This window comes from Balearica regulorum, chromosome 1 (assembly GCF_011004875.1).
Source record: "Balearica regulorum gibbericeps isolate bBalReg1 chromosome 1, bBalReg1.pri, whole genome shotgun sequence".
Classification (NCBI taxonomy): Eukaryota; Metazoa; Chordata; class Aves; order Gruiformes; family Gruidae; genus Balearica; species Balearica regulorum.
Window position 1 is genome coordinate 134,163,447 of NC_046184.1, and position 17,613 is coordinate 134,181,059.

Sequence of the window (17,613 nt, forward strand, 5' to 3'; positions counted from 1 at the left end):
GTTAGAGTCATCATACTTAACATTGTTACATTGTTATTGAAAATAAGTACTTCATGTTTTAAAAATTTGAACTGTTTACTGTATGGAAGCGTAGCCTTATGTGAATGATGAAACTGAACTGGGAGGAGTATTGGATAGTATCCACTAGGGGACACTCCTCAAATGGAATGGTACATCTTTCCTTTTGTGTGTGTTAGAAACCATTTGATTTGTGGTCAAAATAATAGCTCAGGTAGAGCAGGATTTGTTAAACGACACTTTCTTGAATGTAGTGTGAAATAGAAACAGGTAGTTCTGAACTAAGTGTGAGGCAGCTTAGCTGAAAAGTGTGGCTAGTGGATGTGCAGGGAACACAATACAAGACATACTTTGTTATATGTCAAATCTTTATTCTGTAAGTTTTAAAATCATAACAAATCTGTGGGTTTAGGGCTACATATAATGTACACGAACGCCAGGCTCTTCTCTTTCAAAGTAGAGAGATTCATTCTTGCAGATGCCTTACTGTTCTGTACCAGTTATCTTTTTTACAAGCATCACAAACTCATCAAAGCTGACACTTCCATCATTATTTTTGTCCAACGATTTAATTATGTTATCGAGTGAGAATGAATCCTGTTTTTATAGGAAAAGAATTAAAAAAAAGAAAAAAAAAAGAAATAAATAGATTGCCACAACTGTTTTCCTATGAGGAATATTGCCAAGAAGTGATGCAGGCAATAACAGTCAGTGCTGTTTGAAGGTGTTACTGGTAGTGTTGTATCTACCAGTTTTACTGGTTAAACTAGAAATACAGTGCCTGCTATTGCCTGCCAAAAATGTTAACAAAGATGTGATAAACATTTGAGAGGTATCAAGTATTACAAAGACAGGTTACTTCAGTCTCGTGGGTAAACTTGAAATTTAGGAAACAGAGCAGGTGGAATAGCTGCAGCGTGTACATGGTCACCAATAAAAATGAATATGCATACCACCTACTGCTTTATTAGATATTAATTTGGGCCTTGCATACACTATTTGAAAACGTGTTGCTACTTTCATGAGACTTTGGACCAGGACCTGATATTCTCTTTCCCTCCCCTTTTCCCCTCTTTACTAGCAATACTGTATTCACTGTTGAAAAATTCTTGCTACTGTATTAAATCTAGTTTAGACTATTAGTTCCTTTTACTTGTTGAGTCTGGAAAGAGTGCATGTAACATCCTGATGCAGTGAGTATTCTTATACCATCCCTGGCTAGTTAAATAATATAAAAACAGTTTTGATTTAAATTTTTAAAATGTTTTCTTTCCTCATACTTCATGTCTGTGCATGTTTTGTAATGTCCTGTCCTGCTTTTATGTTGATTTATTATGGTGCCATGTATTTCTGCAAATAGAGTAGATTCTTGAAAATGTCTGATATCCAGACAGAAAACATCACTATTACTTTTCCTAACCACTTCCATTTCCACATATTTGGGAAAATGGGTATGGTGCTAAATTGTCTACAGCTAATATAAAAATAATTATATTTCTGAATTTGCCATCACATTTTGTATGAACTTTTGGCAATTAATTTCTGACTTTTTTTAAGGGAAAATTTCTATTTTATTAGTTTGTTTCATATTTTTTTTCCAATTAGCCACTTCACGTTACTGAAATGACTAAACTGGATTACTGTAGTTCTCAAAACACTAGATTTTTCTGTTGAGGGCCAACTTCTTTCAGACCTTTAGCAAAAATTGCTTTTGTCAGCTATCCACAACACAGTATTTAAGGATTTGTCTAGCAAAAGAATCTAAACTGAGTCCTAATCCAGTTCAGGAAAGGTCTGGCAGAGAAAATATATGAAATCAGAACCTAGATTTTTTTCCAGCTATGGGAAATAGTATTTCTCTCGCTGGCTTGGTGGTATCTCTTTTCTTTCCTTGGCATCTTTCTGGAATGGCAAACCTTCTTTTATTTTGCGATGGTGGGAACTTATTTTAGATAGAAATTAGCTCATGTCTCTTACTTTTAAATTTGTCCTACTGATATACTTGGTTTATAGATTTTTCCATATATTTTCTAGTTTCAAGATTTATTATTTGGACTGAAACAAAAAGTATTTCCTAAGACTCAGATGCAATATTCTAGGTGAAATTTGGCTTACATAAAAAAATCCAAATAAAAGAGCTTCTTAGATTTTTGCATTTTATTTCATAGGGCTTTGTTATAAACTCCCTACTCAGATGTCTGTTTGGAGCTACTGCTCATTAGTGTGAATGAAGTTTTATAAGCTGACCCTTATTTAAGGATTATTTATGGAGTCAGTGAAAACATTTGAGCACCATAATCTGCCTTGCAATGTAATTGCCTGTATTTCCATTTTCCTATCCACTTCATAGCAAGCACAGTGACTATAATTAAAGTGAAACTTACCTTCAGGTACTGTGCAAATTGATTCTGAAGTAGATTTTTCAGCCCACCAATGGACAGTGCACTGGTGCTACCCTCCATTAAAGCATACTGAGTAAAATACTTCAGAAGGTTATCGTTGAGTAAATGTTCCATGTTTCTCAGATGTTGTCTTGAAGAACAGCTGCAAACAAAGCAGACAATAACAATCCTGTGCGTCAGAATTTTGAAATACATCTGACACCCTGTTCATTGGTTTACTGACCATATGAAATGATTAATACTTAACTTAGATGAAAAGAATTGGTTTTGTTTGTTTCTTTGTTTTAATGTAAATCTGGATCAACTCTCCCAAGGAAAAAAATAATCTAAGTTAGGTTCAAAGATTTGAAACACCCAATCTGTTTAGGTTATGCTTACCTCACTCAAAATCCAGAGCTTTCAAATGTATCCAGCAGAAGTGAGAGTCTCAGATTGGGGCAACCTTTATAGTTGCTTGCATGCTCCACCCTAATTATGAAACTAGCATTTGTCATTGAGTCAGTGCACTTGTTCTATTGTGTTTTCAATAGTCAAAGGAATAGAATACTTTAGCAGTAGAAATGAGTAATATTTTTTTTTAATCTCTGAAATGTGTTGGCATCAGCATCTACCACTGCACTTGATGTAGGTTTACTTGGTCTTCATAGGCCATCCTGGAGAGGTTTTCTTTCTTAAATTTATTTTGTACTTCAAGATGTACCACACCCAAAGAAGCCTGAAAAAGGCTCCTATGGGGATATGTGTAGCATTTGTTGTTATAATGGATTTTTGGAAAATAGTAAATATAAATTTGTTTTAAAAAAATCAAGATAAATAAAATATGAAGAGGCTACTTGCCCTTTGTGTGAGTTGATAATCACCAAGGCCAAAGCCAGTTCTCCAAATTTTGTGCTATTTCTTAGCACAGGAGAGTGATGAATTTCCTCCGAGATAAAATTTTGGTTGCTGTTATTAAGAAACAAAACACTCCATGATGTGAATGGAAAGAAACTGCAGCATTCTAAATGGGAAAGGTGAATCTAAGGTTCTGAAAAATGGTTCCTTCTTGGGAACACCTCCATAATGGAGTATCATGTTCTGCATGTTCTGAAATTGTGTTCCATTGATGGTCGGTGGGGTGGTTTTGAGCGATATTCAGCCCATGGTTGATGCTTCATGACCCAACACTGCTGGTTTTGCAACTGCTGAGTTGCTAGCTCTGACTGTGGTTTCTACATGTGGTTTCTAATCTGCCTGATGTCTCCTGTTGTCAGTTTTTGGTGCTTAGCTCCAGGCTCACTTTCTAGATCTTTCTTCCTGTGCATTACTTACTGAGAATCAATCATCATTGCATCATTTATAACTCTGAGCCAAGAGCTTTGTGGGACTGTAGGAGATGGATGGGTTGGAAGGAGTGGTTTTGGAACTGCAGGTATATGGGTCTAGGGTTCCATGACAGGTAAGTAAGAGGTTTCCTGAGAAGACTAGGCAGGCTTTGCTAGATGAATCGTGTAGATATACACCTTGCATTAGCAGCCTTCTTGCATGTGCTTGTACTCACTTCCCAAAGTGTCAGAGTATTAGAAGAGTCCTCCAGAGATCATATAATTCATTCTTCCCTTTGTCCTAGAGTGGGATCACTGATATTTATGTTGGGTGTCTGCTTAATATATTCTTAAGTGCCTTAAATATTGGGGACTCCACAATCTCCTTATCTGGTCCATTCTGTGTGGTTCCTTATCTTACAATATTACTAACATCCACATGCCTTGCTGCAGTTAAGCCCTTTGCTTCTCCTGTCTCTACAGACAGGGAGAACAGACCTATCATCTTCCTTCTTAAAATGGCCTTTAACATATCTGAGAAATCCCTGTCCTCCTTTTTTGGTTCAAAAATCCTTGCTAGTTTAGTCTTCCTTTGGGAGTCCTGCTTCTTGGATCTACTCACCTTTTCTTGACTTCCTCCAGTTGGTTCTCATCCTGCTTGAGACGCTGTGCCCAAAACTGTACAGCTTGTTCACCACTCTGGGCACTCATGGTGTTGCAGATTTAAATAGTACCTGAAGCACTTGGTTGATGAGAAGAACATGGATGTCATTTTGCAGGGAGATGGCAGGCTACAGGTCTTTAATCGTGGAAGACTGTCAAGTTTCTTGACACTTTTTCAAGATTGTTGTGGGGAGGACAAATGCACTGATTTCAAATTTGGTGAAAAACCTTGGCATCAACTTGAGGGTCAGAGAACTGGGGTCAGGCATCCCCAAATCTTTGTCCAATCCAACTGAGGGATGAAGCTGGAAACACTCTTTCTCCTGTGTTTGCTTTTTGGCTCAACAGAAAGTCAGGAGCTGCTACTGTTGTCACTAGTAGAATCTCTACTGCTACTGTTGTAGATAGTGGTAGCAGTGCAAGCAACTCTGGGAGTCCTGGTCTAGAATGCATTGTATGGCTTATGGCAAGTACTGTACACCAAACTGGGGCATGAACTCTGTGGTCATTCATGACAATAAGATAATCATAAGTCCTTTTCTCTTCCTCTTCTTTCTGCAAACAAAATGAAAACCAAACATCTTTCTCTTCTTCCATCTTCTTTTCCACCTTTAGTAGGTGGTAAATTTTAGTAATAGTGCATGACGAGGTGATCTGCTAAGGCTTCTGCTCTCCACCTGCTAATTCTCCCTTTCTGCAACTCCTGCCAGTGGTAGTCTTGCCATGTGTGGTGGGTTGACCCTGGCTGAGGGCCAGGTGCCCACCAGAGCCGCTCTATCACTCCCCTCTTTCCTTAGACAGGGGAGAAAAGGTACAATGAAAAAATACGTACGGGTCGAGATAAGGACAGGGAGAGATCATTCTCTAATTATCATCACGAGCAAAACAGACCGAACTTAGAGAGGGAATTCATCTTATTTATTACTAAGCAAAACAGAGTAGAGGAATGAGAAATAAAACTAAACCTTAAAAACACCTCCCCCCACCCCTCCCATCTTCCCGGGCTCAACTTCACTCCCGGCTTCAACCTCCGCCCCCCCCAGCGGCACAGGGGGACGGGGAGTGGGGGTTACGGTCAGTTCATCACGCGGTGTTTCTGCCGCTTCTTCATCCTCAGGGGGAGGACTCCTCTCATCATTCCCCTGCTCCAGCATGGAGTCCCTCTCACGGGAGACAGTCCTTCACGGCCTTCTCCAACGTGAGTCTCCTCCATGGGGTGCAGACCTTCAGGAGCAAACTGCTCCAGCGTGGGTCCCCCACGGGGTCACAAGTCCTGTCAGCAAACCTGCTCTGGCGTGGGCTCCTCTCTCCACGGATCCACAGGTCCTGCCAGGAGCTTGCTCCAGCGTGGGCTTCCCACGGGGTCACAGCCTCCTTCAGGTGTCTCCACCTGCTCCAGCGTGGGGTCCTCCACGGGCTGCAGGTGGAATCTCTACACCCCCTCATCCTCCCTCCATGGGCTGCAGGGGGACAGCCTGCCTCACCATGGTCTTCACCACGGGCTGCAGGGGGATCTTGCTCCGGCGCCTGGAGCACCTCCTCCCCCTCCTTCTTCACTGACCTTGGTGTCTGCAGATGTTCTTACATCTTCTCCCTCCTCTCTCTGGCTGCAAAAGCGCTCTCTAACTGTTTTTCTCTTTCTTCAATATGTTATCCCAGAGGCGCTGATTGGCTTGGCCTTGGCCAGCGGCGGGTCCGTCTTGGAGCCGGCTGGCATTGGCTCTATCAGACACAGGGGAAGCTTCTAGCAGCTTCTCACAGAAGCCACCCCTGTAGCCCCCCCGCTACCAAAACCTTGCCACGCAAAACCAACACACCATGCTTACTGCTTTATCCCTTTTCGAAGCTGTGCCAGGAAGCTGGTGTATCTGATGTGTACTGTTGACATTACAGTATTTGCAAAACTTTTTTTTAAGTATTCATATGACTTATCTTTACTTGTACCAAGGCACCTCCCTGTCTTGAAGAGGTAGCAGTAAGATGGTTAGTAATATGGAAGAAGAATTGCATTTCGAGGGATCACAGTTCAAGGAATTCAGCACGTTAGCCTTGTTAATTTGTTAAGGGTTCATTAAAGAACGCCACCTAATTCCAAAATAGCATAACCAGTTTTACTGAAACATCTTCCCATGGAAGTGAGAGACCAATGTCTGGAAATTTAGATGACCTGCTCAAGAGTTGCACAAGAGTTGGGTGCCAAATCTAGGGATGAATCCGGTCTCCTCAGATCAGTTTTTTTCACGAGGTACTGTAATCTATAAGAGGCTATCTGAATGAGGGAATGGCAGAGTTGGGATTTGTAGTTTGATCTCCCAACTCTCTCCTCTCTCATTCAGACTGCAGTGCCCTCCTCCAATAATTCGTGTGACATCTCTGAAGTCTGTATCGGAATCAGCAACAGAACTCAGTTTGACAGACCTCAGTACAGTGTCTTTGCCAGAAGACCCCTTTGTAAGACGTAAGTGCTGTTCTGAAAAGGGTGCAGTTTATCCAGCACAACCCAGCAATGGCAGAATGATATCCAGGGGTAAGGAATTCTGGTTGTCGACCAAGAATTCGAACAAAAGTAGGGGAAGATAATATATTACTGTTGCCACTATTAGCTGATGTGTGACTAGCAGATAGCAGTGTTTATCTATGCTGAAGAACAGCACCTGGTATCGAGCTTTGATACCAGATGCTGTAAGCTGATTGCCAGTGTAGAAGCAGCAGTCCAGATTTGGTTACAGTGTTTTGCTGCTCTTTCTCGGATGTATGAATATATATCGTTCCTGCAGTTTATGACATAATTCAATTGGATTTGCCCTGGGCTAGAGAAATCACGTTAGTAAGCACCGTATCCTTTTGGAATTGACGTTTTTATTGTAGCTTAGATACAAAGCCATTAGCAAAAAAAGAACTAAGTTGATGACGTATTGTAAGTCTGTTTAGGGATGCACATCACACACATGTCCCTGTGATGATTGTGTGTCATTTTGTTTCAGTGATTGTGTCTGCAGATTCAATATTCACTCAAAATTGGCTATTGCCAAGTATTGCCCTAGTAAACTGTTTTGCTGGCATATTTGGAGCACGCGATTCCAATCACATTGGAGAGTAAGAGAGTACAGGCTGCAGGGATGACTGAAGTTTGGGCACCACTGCTAGTGGTAGGAGTGGAGTGGTGAAGCTTATGGCATCATGGTCACATGGTCTTCATGCACGGGTAATGATGGATTAAGTGGGATAGTAACTCAGGTGCTATCTCTTTTGCCCTTGTCACATCCTTCCTGCCGCCATTGATGGCTGAATGGTATGTGAATCGGTGCTCCTTGTTTACCTTAGCATGCTGGGCTATAAATTGGGTTGGTGTATATGTGGATTTCTATGCCATTCACCGACACTGCTGGAAGGTATGGGGCACTTTCCTCAGGGGTGGGGCTGTCACCTGAGGGCAGCGACTATCTCGGTCATGTTTAATCCTCTGCTGATGGGTTAACGCCCTAACCCTTCAGTATTTTTCCACCTTCTTTGGTGCATTTTATTGTAGCAGCACCACTGTTACTTGTATGTGACCCCAACTACTTTAAAGCTAGTTGAGGAATCTCTGTGAGACTTATGTTACAGCCTGACCACAGTATAGAAAGTTGGCTATAATTGAGAACATATATTTGTGGATGTTGTGCATTTGGAAAGAAAGAGCAGAAGGTGGTTTTGTGCTTATTATTCATCTATGTCTACTTGTATACTGCTCGTGCATCATCTATAGCTTCCAGACATCAGTGACTAGATCAAAGCCCTTTGTTAACTTTGATTACTTTCTGGAGTGGAAGTGGAGAAAGATGATGGGACAATTTAAGTAAGTTGGGCTGGATTAGGGACTCTGTGGAACATGCAATTCCTTATCTGATTTGCAAAGAAATCTTGCACAGATGTCAAATAAGTTTGATTTCTTATTGAGTAAAGTGGCAGAACAGTATTTGTGTAGAGCTAATGCTAATATAAAGAATGTACATGTACCTATGCCTGTTGTAAAATGCCACTCCCCATGCTGCCTCTGAAGTTAACTGTAAGATATGTACAATAATAGATCAGTAGAATACATTTTTTGAAATAGTTGTACTGTTTGCAAATAATAAAAGGAAAGCCGTGGAGATGCAGATTGCTGCTGCTACCACAATGTGTGTTCATTTTGGCTATAAGGGCTTTGGTGAGTTCTGCAGAGAATCAGTCCTGCAACTGCAGTCATCTTCAGACATTCTTGTACTGTCTGCAAAAGGGAGAAGCCTTGGAAGTTGGGATACTGATAATCAGTCTACTACATGGGACCTTTTTCAAGGTGTATGTTGGCAGATGTGGGACCTAACTCTCTCATGCAAATAGGGGAATTGTGATATAACTTTTCAATGTTGCCAGTGCCATGGGTTCTTACTGTCAGGCTAGGAGGAGACAAAGGACAGGTTGATAGAGAAGGAACATCCAGTTAACAAATTTTCTGAAAAATATCAAATGATGATGGGTGAGAAATTCAGCAAACTGCGCTACAGCCATTGTGGAGAATGTGACATTGCTTTGAGGTATGGAACTGTTAGATGGAATTTGAGGATGGGTTGTAAAATCCTTTGTGTGTCACAGGTGATGCATTCCTTATGTTAAAATTGCCATTGTTTAAAACCTCCAGTGGTGATGTGTAAAAAGGTTGTGTCATCTCACAAATTAAACTTGAACTATATGGGTTATCCTGACAAGAGTTTCTTCCAGGCCCTCCCTTGTTATACTATGACATATACCTAATGAGACGTTGAAGGTGTCTCCCTAAACAGGACTGGGTGCGGCTGCTACAGGGATGAATGATTTAATATGATGCGTTGTTTGTAGTTAGCTTTAAATTGGTAGTGTATTCATTGTAGCTATGTGTCATCTTTTGCTGTCAGATGTACACATCTGGCAGACAAACTATTATATCACTGAAACTCCCTGTGATGTAGATATTCTAAGTTACATGAGCCGGTTTTGAGGGGAGAATGTGTTTCAAGAAGCAGTTTTATCCTTCCACTTTCAGAACTTTGGCTCATGCAGCAGTGCAATAAGGTTGTTACTGCCACAGCTGAAATTTACAGTTAATGTAATTGCTAAAACCCTAAAACTTTTTGTTCCTTCCTAAACTTGGATTTGTTTTTTGGAATTCTTAGTAGTGCTCAAAAATGCATAAATCTCCATTCCAGCAAGGCATATATGGGTTTATGGAGGAGTGACGTTTTGCTGAGTTTCAGGTAGGGCAAAGTAAGTATAAGTAAGGTAACACTGTACAAGGGGCACTAGTGAGTTCATTATTTCCCTGGTGAGATTAAGTCCTCTCTCAGCTGTGCTCTGACTTTGGAGGTGCTTGGGCTCTCTAGATGTCTCGGCTGTATCTAAGAACCTTTCTTCATCCTGAAAACAAAATCGATGAGGAGAGATAGAATCAAGTTCTGTAGTTCGTTTTCCAAGCATTGTTGCCGGTCTCGACAATGAAAACCTGATGTACTGTTCAAAAGAGGTCTAGAGGTGCACCTAATAAACCACATGGGCACATAATGTAGGAATTATTTTGCACTGAGATGCCTAAATCTCAAAGTGTGAATATACTAGTAAGAAACTCCTTTGCCCAGCTTTCTTCTTGCCTAGAAATACCTATGATCTGTTTTCATGCAAGTCCAGGACTACTGTCTGTTAATGTGATAATCCAGCATAGTCCTACTAGTGAGTCAGAAATGGCACATCTGTTTGTCTCTATCCTGGAAGAGCCTAATCCCATTATATATTCTTACAATTTATTTCATATGATTTGATAGAAAGGGTCCTGATACAATGTGAGTTAGTAACGCTTTCTTTGAAAGCAAGCCTACAGCTTGACGTGGTACAGTGATGTGATAGGATATTCTTGATTCTCTTTGTGTGCATGTGGGGAAGATGGGGAATCCTGGGTTCTAGCTTCTGTTTCTAAGACTATTTTGCCTTTTACATTAAACAGCAGGAGCTGGGAGAATGATTATTTGGAATTTTTGACCACAATGGCCAGGTGTACGCTCTTGTCTGGATGTCTTTGTACACTGGGTAGGGACAGTGTGCCTTCACTATGGTTACAGTGCTCAAGCCTCTAGAAATCGGGCCCTGTGGTCTTTTATCAGAATTGTGCTGCAGTCGCGTTCTAGGATGCTGTGACCCTGCTGCAGCTGTGCTGGCCTCGCTGCTGAAGTAGAAGGGAATTATTGAGACAGTGCCACAATAGTGAGTAACGGTGCTTGTGCTAGGAAATGACCACCTGCTTTCTTCCAGGAACAAGTAAGTTTGGGGAAAACAGCAGCAACTATGGGAGGTGCTTTTGGGGAGAAAGAAATGGAGGTAATTTTGCAAGGCTTCAGCAACCTCTGAATCTCTCTGTTCAATTTCTTTACCTTCAGAACTCTCTAAGAACAACTAGATCAGCCTCAGTGGCCTCGTCAGACTCAGCAGCACAGTATGAGGAGGCAGAGAAATAAATAGCATAGTGGTAAGAACCTTGGAGCTCTCCTTGATTCAGAGCAGGAGGCGCTGATATGCACTGGATGAGCTCCGATAGTGCCTAATTCTCATTCAGAAGTCTGCAAGTGTGCTATGCCGTGTATAGTCAGATTGTTAGTGGTATTCTGAGATACATTTCATTATCTATGTGACACATAACAAAAATGATGTTATGAAGTAACGGCATTACATTTGGCATACAAATCCCTTGTCTGTTAGCACTTTGATGTGTTGATTTGTAGATATAATAGATATTTGCTAAATTCTTTCTGAAGGAAGACTGTCAAAAATGTTCTTTAAGTAAGTGACCATGCATAACTCTCAGCTCTCTCTGATTTGAGAATTTGGGACAATGGAAGCAAAAGGCTGCTAGAGAAGTCTTCCCCCTGCCCCCTCTCTTGACCAAGTCAAGAGTTACCCTGGGACATGAGGGAACACCAAAGATTAAATCAGGGAACTAATCAGGCTTATGAGAAGAGTAGCCGTTGTCTAACTAACAGTATAGAGCAATCAGTTGTCGAAATATTTTATATGTGCTTATGGCCCATTGAAAGAAATGAACCTATTGCTATGTAACAACAACTGTAGTCAAGAAAGGATAGTGCTTGTGTACCTAGCTTAATTTTAGATTTTCTAATTAGTTAATGTGATTACTAAATCAAAACTAAATTATAGTAAATCCAGTAAGTAACAGCAGTAGTAGTTTGGAAGTTCTCAGTTTACACAATTGCATCAAATGAGCAGTTTATAAAAAACTGCAAAACACAACTTCAAAGAAGTAGATTTGCATTTTGTTATAAACTAAAATTAACAAATTATCCATGTCAGTCATAACTCATTCCTCAGTTGTGCTAGTGAGGAACCTGACTATCATCTAAGTTGAATTTAAGATTCAACCTTAGAGCCAGTTTCATTTATTTTAGGTTGGTGACTAGTCTTGCCTTCAACACAGAAAGGTGTTGTTTCTTGCTCTTCTTTCTCTCCTATAATACACAGAAGTTCATAGCTTTCCTATAACAAATTACAGCTTTAAGAAGTTTCTTAGGATTCAGAACCAAGAGTGGAGAGGATTTTATAAGATGGTTTTAAGTGTCTTCAGCTTGCAAGGGTGTGTACCAGGTGCCATGTGGAGCTCAGCCTTAAGGTTAGCGTCAATTTGGAACAGACTTGTGTAACCCCAAGATACCTGTGGGTACACGGCCTTTGTATGTCAGAACTGCCAAAACATAAAAAAAAAGGAGAAACATTGGTTTTCCTCTGAGACATTACTAAAGTTGATTTTTTTTTTCCCCAACATCTCTGTACACTCATCTTCTACTGTCCATCACATCCTAGGATTAAAAAACTCTAATTTCTAGCTATGAAGAATCTGGAATTATACATGTGAACATAATGAAAATACATGTATAAAAACACTTAGTGATTATTGCATTGCAGCTAAAAGATAATATAGATTTAATTAGCTGCGGCTTCCATTGGGGTTATCATTTGGCCTGGCTAATTACAGAGAGCCTCTGTAGGGATCAGAGATGTTACTTGCCATGAAACTCTTAAGATTGGTCTTCACTGATGAGAAGGAAGCCCAACAGTTGCCCAAGAGCCTGGCAAAAATACCAAAGCCTCAGTATTGCTCAATCCATAAACTGAAAAATAATTTTTGACAAATCACAGCAGACATGCTGTGTCTGCAAACAACATAGATTGACAACCATTGCTTTCTTGCATAGATTGACTTTGTGCAAAACTTTTTTGTCTTGTGGCAGAAAAATATTCTAAACTTCCTCAGAATAATCCATTTTAAGTAGAGATAATTAGAGTTCTTGCAAGGTTTGTGTTGTCTTGCTGTTTCTGTCACTGTGAATGTGAAATTGTAAGTAATGGTATACAGAAACGATTTAATTCTGTAACACCAAATAAATTACCGTTTTTGAAATTCAGTATCATTAGCACCATTATGTGGTGAATATATTTATATTAGCACCTTCTCACCCAACTTAACTGCTTTTTACCTGCATTTTCCAGGTTGGAACTTAAGTGACAAGACACATTTAATCATCTCTGTCTTCTTGCGGGCATTAGAGAGCCAGTAGTTAAGCAAACAACTGCAAATGTTTCTAAAAATGCTTTTGACAGTGAATTTATTTAATTTCTTCTTCATTCCACCCCATCCTTGCAAATTTGGCAAAACCTGAAGTTTGAGTGACAAGTAGCACTGGGAGGACCTTTATTTGAACCCTGCTTTCCTCTTAGAACCCAGATTGAACTGATGAAATATATGTGTGAATTAAGCACACCTATGATTATATCACAGGTAGGCAATGCGTTTGGTGCATTTTGTGGTATGACCTTTACCACACTAGGTCAGACCACAGAAAAGCACACTAGGTCAGACCACAGCTCTGTCTGGACCAAAGGCCCATTTGGCTTATCACTTGTGTCCATTGTCATCTATGAGTAATTATCTGTGGAAAAACACAGTAGAGCAGGTGTACAGTGATGCTTCCCCAGTATATTTTCTCATTTCCTACAACTTAGAGCTCAGATGTCAAGCCAGGGAAGACTGGAAGACCTAAACTGCACAATATAAACTGTGGCCAGCACAGACATAGAAGTGTTACAATGATCTCTGTTGTGGCCTTTCTTCCTTTTGTAATTGCTAATAATGTTGAATAGCTTTTGACTGTTATTGAGTGTTGAACTGACATCTACATAGAACTATCTATTGTAGTCTCAAGCTCCTGTTCCCAAGGGGCTGTGATCAGCTGAAAGCCTGTAACTGTGATGTGAAATTAAGCTTGTTTTATCCCCTGTGCTTTGCTTTATATTCCATTACAATTTCACCTGACATTTTAATCTTTGATCACTAAGTTTCAGAAGGTCCTTTCATGATTCTTTGTAGTAAGCCCTCATCTTTATTACCCTCAGTAAATTAGATGTCATCAGCAGGCTGTCACCTACTGTTCGTTCTTTTTTCTTTTTATCAAATAAGTTGATTGTACTATTTATTCCTAGAGCCTTGTTCAACTCTACTAGTGACTTTCTTCCACTGTGAAAAACTGCATTTTCTTATACCCTTGTACTTTATCTTTTAACTGTATTTTGTGTGTGTTAATGCCACAGCTGCTTAGTTTTTTATAAGAATCTTTGATGACATGCCTTACATCCCTGGTGTAGCTTAACCCCAGTTGGCAACTAAGTACCACACAGCTGCTCGCTCATTCCCCCCTTCCCCAGTCTTCCCGTCCCCCACTGGGATGGGGGAGAGAATCAGAAGAGTAAAAGTTGCAGTGGATTCCCCCTTGCTCCTAGCCTGGCTAGCAACAAGGGGTTCCTGCTATAGTAATTTCCATAACATGCAAACCAAATCCTGAGCTTCAACAATTTAAAGGTACTTCCATTACAATCTCCACCCTGGTCCCTTTGGACCAGACTATCGGGTTTAACGTTGCAATGAACTCCTCCCCTCGTCCCTGCTGTGGCTTGGACTTATCCACAGACTGCAGTCCCTCAGGGATGTACCTGCTCCAAGTGGAGCCTTATCCATGAGCCACAGTCTCTCCAGGGGTACACCTGCTGCCGCATGGACTGATCCACAGCCACAGTCACTTCGAGGTGCACCTGTTCCAGCGTGGCCCTATGTCGTGGTTTAACTCCAACTGGCAGCTCAGTCCCACGCAGCTGCTCACTCACTCTCCCCAGTGGGATGGGGGAGAGAATCAGAAAAGTGAGAAAACTCGTGGGTTGAGATAAAGACAGTTTAATAGGTAAAGCAAAAGCCGTGCACACAAGCAAAACAGAACAAGGAATTCATTCCCCACTTCCCATGGGCAGGCAGGTGTTCAGCCATCCCCAGGAAAGCAGGGCTCCATCACACGTAACAGCTACTCAGGAGACGAATGGCATCACTCCAAACATCCCCCCCTTCCTTCCTCCTCCCCCAGCCTATTATATGCTGAGCATGATATCACATGGTATGCGATAACCCTTGGGTCAGTTGGGGTCAGCTGTCCCAGCTGTGTCCCCTCCCAACTCCTTGTGCACCCCCAGCCTCCTCGCTGGTGGGGTGGTGTGAGAAGCAGCAAAGGCCTTGGCTCTGTGTGAGCACTGCTCAGCAGTAACGAAAACATCCCGGTGTTACCAACGCTGTTTCCAGCACAAATCCAAAACAGAGCACCATACTAGCTACTATGGAGAAAATTAACTCTATTCTAGCCAAAACTGGCACAATGCCTTTCTAACATCTGTTAGAAAACAGGACTGTGATTATCAACCAAATCTCTCTTATCCATGTACTTTTCCTCTGAAGAACTTCCATAGCTGAGTGACAGATAGACAACCTCTCTTCACAAAATCTTTGTTGCCAGTGTCCCAACCTGTTATAGCTGCCCAGGTGCCCCCTACTTTTATCTTTTTTGTTAAAGGTTCTGCTAGGTTGCCTGCCATGGACACCTGGTGTTTCAGACTATAGGTCTCTGTATCTCCTCTGAAGTATTTGCCGCTTTGGAGTCTTTGGGTGACAAGGCTGATGAGCGGTTATTCACCACAGTAACTAGATCAGCTATTTCATGTTTCAGTTGCTTCAAAATTGAGTGAGTACCATCCATTTCCAGTAATTTCTTACTGTCTGTTTTGTCTGTTTCTTTTGTAACCACTTCTTTTAACACTTCAATTTGAGATGGGCGCTTCAGAGTCTCCCATGAAGAAGGTTTTTAGCTTGGAAATCTCCTTCAAACTCCTTGACTGCACACAAGCATAATGCTCATTTTTTATCCTGTGGTCATAGCTTCTTTGAGTATGAGTTTTATTTTTTTTAATCCTGATAATTTATTAGCTTTAGAATCTCAGATTTTTTTCCTTAAATGAAAATGAATAAAAAGAATTTAATCTTAGTTATTGATGCTTTTTATAAGTTACTGCTTAAATATTTTGGGGAGGAATAATGATTTGGTATTTATGTAGTCAACTTGAAAGTATTTGTGTTTCTTTATCTTCATTTGGACATAGATTTAGTTCTTGTGAAGGATGCCTTCTTGCAGTTCTCACTTTTTTTCCTTTCTTAAGGTTTTCTTCATAAGAAGGTGACGTGGTTTAGGTCCAGCCGGCAGCTGAGTGCCACGCGGCCGCTCTCTCACCCCTTCCCCAGCGGGGCGGGGAGGAGAACGGGAAAAACAACGGCAAAGCCTTGAGGGTTGGGATAAGGGCAGTTTACTGGGACAGCAAGGGAGAGGGAAAAAAAACCAATCAGCAACAGTGCTGATAACAAATATTAATAATGGGTGATAATAGAGAACAATTTACCGAACCAACGACCGACCGACCAGACACTCAGCCCGTCCCTGAACCACGCTGAAACTGCGCCACCCGTCCCCTACCCGACTAGCCCCCTTTTATGGTGAGCATGATGTCACATGGTATGGAATAGCCCCCGGCCAGCTTGGGTCACCTGTCCTGGCTCCTTGGGAAATTAACTCTATCCTTGCCAGAACTAGGACAGAAGGATTTTTCTAAATAGAATTGCATATTACATTTTCAGAAAGTCTTTGACCTTTCCAGTACTTACATGAGGAATTACGTGTAACTATTTGTAAATCAAATAGGAAAATTTATGCTATGTACAAAACAATTTTCTGAATGGACATAGGTGAGTATCTGTCAGTGCCTGATTTAACAAGCAGAGAATATTTATTTTATGGAGAGCTGTATGCCCAAGTCTGTCTTGGTAACGCTGCAATATATTTGAATAGCACGTCACTTCAGTATGAGCTACGGATGCTCCTGGGGTGGTATACATAGTGTTGACAAAGCATGGATGTGGAAGGGCCATTCACAAAACTGTCTTGTGCAAGCAGGTTGTACATGTTAGGGCAGAACAGTGCTGCCTGCCTTATGGCTTAGATGAGGATTTCAGGCTGCCACATGTTTTGGTGTCATTCCCCAGCTGGAATGTCTTGGCCTCTGGTTGTGCTCTGCTCTATATAGAGGGGAGCACTCAAGTGGCTCCCTTAAATTATATATCTGAAAGTTATGCAGCCAGAGTTATGTGCGGTGGTTCCCACAGACACGGACTAACTCAGAAGCACTGTGGTAAAGTAGTTCCTCACAGTTGTCCTGTTTGGCAAGTGAAAAATGCAATACTGATCAATGAAATAAAGTAAACGTGGAAGGGGGTTGTCCAGATCCCTTAATATCGTGATTATATTACTGAATATAACACCTCCAAAATGTCTCCTCTGCCCCCCAGTCCCAAAAAACCCACCCATGCAAACAAGCTTGCAGAAATTATGTTTCAAAAAAACCCCACAAATGAATTAAGAAACATGAAATAGATTATCTGTATACTGCAGTTCATATGTGGAAAACTACATGAAATCACCTTCTCTATTAGGAATACAATTTCCATAGAAGTTTCTCCTACCTAGGTAACTGACCAAGTTACATTAAGATACTGACCCTGCTAGAAGCTCACCTGGGAATGTGTGAGTTTCTGTATCATTAGCTGCCTTGTTTCTAAAGTGTAGGAACAAGATTAGGTGTCACGGAAGTCCAGGTTCTGCTAGGTGAAACAAATCAATATCTGCCTTATTTTTCTCATACCAAATGGAGATAATGAAACACACTTGCCTTTGTGAAGTGGCTTGATACTTGCAAAGAAAAGGTATGTGCAGCTTCTGAGGACTTCCACCCTTTTCATGACAGCCTTGTAG

General features: G+C 41.0%; 1 protein-coding gene and 1 long non-coding RNA gene across 6 annotated transcripts in view; one reads left to right on the forward strand and one right to left on the reverse strand.

Annotated features, from left to right (window-relative positions):
• CTPS2 (CTP synthase 2) overlaps positions 1–17,613 on the forward strand; it is an 86,891-nt gene that overhangs the window by 40,567 nt on the left and 28,711 nt on the right. The window lies entirely within an intron of this gene.
• LOC142605229 (uncharacterized) overlaps positions 5,387–17,613 on the reverse strand; it is a 331,852-nt gene continuing 319,625 nt past the window's right edge. The window contains exon 3 of the long non-coding RNA XR_012838953.1: positions 5,387–5,566. This is a non-coding gene — a long non-coding RNA (uncharacterized LOC142605229). The remainder of the gene's footprint in view (positions 5,567–17,613) is intronic.